Here is a 4,475-nt window from a genome sequence, read left to right as displayed (position 1 = left end):
TGATTTGCCCTTGTAAATGTTCTTAATTTGTTTTCATAATTCATGAACTGTTCCGTATTTTTCTGCTACACTTTCGTACCACATTGGTAACAAACAGAAATGCTCCTAGCTACGGCGATGAGCACAGAGAAGTTTTCTCTGAGCGTGTCTGCAGCCAGCACTTCATCTGACTTGCCCTGGCCTCACTGGAGGACTAGCAGAGCCCAGATTCATCACAAGACAGATTCTCAGGAACCTCTGATCAGCCAAAACTGGATCTGAGGAGCAAAAAGTGAACCTAGATGCTCCGCAGCAGAAATTTTAATGAACGTAAAAATAGGGGATCCATCGCTAATGTGTTAAAAGGAAATGATCCCAATATCCATATCCAGCAAATCCCTTCCATGTAACCTAGGGCCCCCCCAAGGGGACAGTCCAAGGCACAGCTAGCTGAGCAGAGATCTCCATTTCTCAAACCCACAGAGCAGAAGCCAAGTTTACAGAGAGTAGGATGACCCCTTGTTGATTAACAGATTCCCTGAAAATGCCCACATCCCATTCTTTGCTTGTCCCCACATCCAGCTCCCTGTACTGTTGGTCACAGGTGAACTGAGTGGAGCTCAGGACACAAATGGCATGGATGAATCTCCCCGCATAGGTCCTCCAATTCTGTTTGAGATACCCACCGTGGACACTCCTCAGGTGCTCAGAAATGATGAGGTGGCTGTTGGCTGCGGCAACATCCAAGGTCATATCCACCATGGGCAGAAACTTATGCAAATCAGCACGTACATACGCTATATACCACTCTTCACGTCTGCTGCAAAGGCCCAAATATGTCACTCACTTTCCTTCTTTAACTCGACACTTCTTCCCTAATCAGAGTTTTCCTGGAAAAACCTCCCTGGTGCCTTGATTAGACCAACTTTTATATGTAGAATAAATGATTTTACCTGAAATTTGTCCCTCTTAGCATCATAGGTATTCTCTGTGCATTAAAGTTATTTAGTTATTTGATTAAAGATTTTTCTTCTCTTTGCTACATAACAAACCTGGAAAAAGTACATAACAAACCTGGGAAAAGAATGAGAATGTTGTTCATTCTCAGATTATACAAAGTAACAGAGATTCTGTCAAAATATAGGCAGCAAATAAATATTTGGAATGATGGAAAATATTGTGCTTATTACAGAATAGTATTGAAATATTAAAGATTTTCTTTCCTTGTTTTTCTCTTGCAGTTATCTTCCTCATCTACTGTTGTCAGATAGACAATTGCATTCCAGGCCTCTTCTTTCCTAGAGCTGTAACAGAGTATTAAACAGAAATGCTAGGAGTCTTGAGATGACATTTATTAACTCTGGACAGTCAAGATAGGGGAAGGGATTCCCAAGGACATGAGTAGGGATGAGCTGGGATCATGGCAGCAACTTAAAGTGGTAGTGCTCAGAGGGGCAGGTAAATTACAGAAGAATGACTGTGTCTATTGGCTACATCTCCAGGTGACCCTCATTATGAGGATGGGGCGTAGAGTTGGCTGTCCTGACATGACCACGTGCATGGAGCCAATGGAGCCTCTGAAATCAACTGTCTGGATCAAAGACCAAATGCTTTACTTGCCTCCCTTATAATACAGCTCTTGGAGAGATGCTCAGATTTTCTGACTATCAGAGAGGAACTGTCAAGTCTTAAAGTTTCTGGGACAGGTTTCACCATCCCTAATTCAGATTTGCATGGAATAAGAAGTAAACTCTCTTAGAAAACAAACCAGTTTGTTTCCTTCACAATGAGCCTGGGCGGCCTGTTCTGGCTTCCTGACTTTAGCTCATCAGACCTGCAGCTGAGCCGTGATGATTCGCCTTACCTCAGAACTGTGAGCCTGGATCACGCATGATTCTCTGAGTTCCGGGTCAGGGAGGAAGCACAGGCTGCAGTGCTCAGGTGCAGTCTGCAGCAGGATTTAAATCTACAGTCACGACCACATGCGCTTTACTGCCCTTTGCCTGGGGCGTGAGGTGGGGAGCATTCACTGCCCACACTCACTGGGGATTAAAATCACTTGGGAGCTTTCAAACTTTCCAATTCTTGGATCGCACCATCAGAGGGAGTCAGAATCAGTGGGTGCAGGGCCTTGGTACCCAAAGTGTGACCCATAAACTAGCACCCTCACCACCGCCAGGGCTCTCATGTGAAAACCAGATCCACAGGCCAGCCCAGAGCAGTGAATCAGAATCTGCTTTGAAACAAGATTCTCAGGGATGTAAATACGCTGAAGTTTGAGAATAGCTTTTCGAGGCCAGTGTCACCCAAAGAAACACAATGTGAGCCCATTTTTAAATTTGCATTTTCTTCTACAGACATCAAAAAAGTAATATGAATTGAATATAATAGATTTTAATAATGCATTTGATTTAATCCAGCATATCCAAAATCTGATTTCTACTTGTGTCAATAGTGAAGTTTCAAGTGATCAATAGCTGTCAGTGGCTATCTGAAACATTGCCTAGTGTAGTTCTAGGGCATGACCTAAACATTAAATTTTCTTAAAGTCTACAGATGGTTCTAATCTATACTTACAGGGAAGAATAACTTTTTTTTTTTTTGAAAGAATAAAAACTCCACGTTAGAATTTAGCAAATGCCTTATTTAATGCAGAGCTTTTCAAAAGTTGCTTTTTCCAGGGCCCTTTGTGGGTTGGGGCAGGGTGTACGGATGCCTCACTATGAAACTTCCACATCCTTGGGTTCATCTGGAGAACGACTCTCAGCTGGGGCTCTAACTCCTTATCTTTGACACCAGTGCCCCCAGCTGGATACCAGGCCTGATGTCCGTCTTCTGAGACCACAGAGCAGAACGGGCACAATAAACCCTCCCCATTGGGCTCCTTCTGCAGTGAATTGATGCACTGGAGGCAGCAGACAAACCCACATTTCAGGTACATGGTTTTTTCAAGATAAGTCATGTAGCCAAGACATCTGCTTGCTTCACTGAAGTGTGTAGCCATGCACACTGCCTGGAGAAAAATGTGCATGGTGGAGGAATTTCAGTGAGTTGCCTGGATATTAGTCCTTGGGACACTTTCATCTTTACATGCACAGTGATTTGCAATCTCTACTACTAGGTAAAGGAGATACTAAACACCTGTTTAAAATGCTGGTTGGAATGAAGGACATGATTCATCCTTGGGCTTCAAGTTAGGTGGTGAGAGGGTCTATATTATAGCTGAGCTGTCAATGTGGCTACTGAGCCCAAGAGCTGGGCTTATCTACATTGAAATATGTTTACAAGACGAAGACTCAATTTTGAAGACATGTTGAGAAAAGAGAATAGATTTTGACTGAGAGATTCTATTTCCTGGAGAACTTTCATAAATTGTTTACATTTTGAAATGATTACATTTTGCCTATAAAATTAGATTTGTTTGAGTATATTTTGTTTGTTTGGCTACTAGAAAATAAATTTGGAATTGCATATGTTGGTCTTCTTTTACTCTACTGCACAGCACTGGTGTAGATCCAGAACCCCTCCATCTCCTCCAGCTGTCCAGCTTGCATGTGGCAAAAAACTCATAGTAGAAGTTGAGAGGTACAATAAATCCATGGCTGAGACTCCATTCACCATCTCACAGAGTGTACCAAACTCTGACTTGACTGAGGATAATAGAAGTTATATTATTACTCCAACTGGGTATTGAAAATCTAAGTTCTGCCTGCTGCTCCCGTCAAAGGTCCCCATGAGCCCAGGTGCACACCCTGTGCCTGACATTGAACCAGCCTCAGAGAGCACTTGCTGTATTAATACTGTACTCCAGGGTGAGACCTTGCTTTCTTATGTCTGGCTTTGAAGAAATTTGAGAAGTAAAAATGAAATCCCGTAAGACTGAACTCACCTCTCCTCCGCTAGGTCCCCCTCTGGCCTCCAGCTGTGGGTCCGGACAGCTCATTTCTGGAGTGAGGTCAACCTACAAGGGGCTTTTATTAGACAGGATCCCTTCTCCCACCTCAATCACACCCCACTCTCCTTTTTAATCCAATCAGATTTTTATTTTATTTTGGCATTAGTAAGATATTCCTCAAGTCATAGGGAGCTTCCATGGGGATGAGCTGTTAGGAGCCTGCCAGGAAATCAGGTTTCAGGGGGCCCACTGGTGAGCTCATGAGGTTCACGGATGCAGGGACTTCAGACAGATGCTGTGTCAGGTGGACACCAAGTCGAGGTCAGGTTTTGTCCAGGGTTCATTGAGACACCCATGGGGACGATGATAAGAGTTACTGCTGATAGATGATAAGTACTCAACTCATGTGGCACCATTGTCATCACCTATGCCCCCTGCAGGAGCCCTGTTCCACCCACTCCCACTGTAGGCAGCACTGGTCCACCCAGCATTCTTTGGAATCCTCACTCAGCCTCTGCTGGTGAAGCTGTGGGGACCACCGGCAGCCACCTGTTTGCTGTCCGTGTTCTTCTCTGTGCTGAACCCCACAGAATCCAAGGAC

At 44.1% G+C, this 4,475-nt stretch overlaps 1 pseudogene; it reads right to left on the bottom strand.

The window, feature by feature from the left end:
- Nucleotides 1-390: 390 nt before the first annotated feature.
- On the bottom strand, nt 391-2,941 carry LOC124232297 (ret finger protein-like 4A; annotated as a pseudogene).
- Nucleotides 2,942-4,475: the final 1,534 nt, after the last annotated feature.

This window comes from Equus quagga, unplaced genomic scaffold (assembly GCF_021613505.1).
Source record: "Equus quagga isolate Etosha38 unplaced genomic scaffold, UCLA_HA_Equagga_1.0 HiC_scaffold_4392_RagTag, whole genome shotgun sequence".
In the NCBI taxonomy this organism is placed as follows: Eukaryota; Metazoa; Chordata; class Mammalia; order Perissodactyla; family Equidae; genus Equus; species Equus quagga.
Note: the sequence above shows the minus strand (reverse complement) of the source record. Positions and strands in the feature narration are given on the sequence as shown.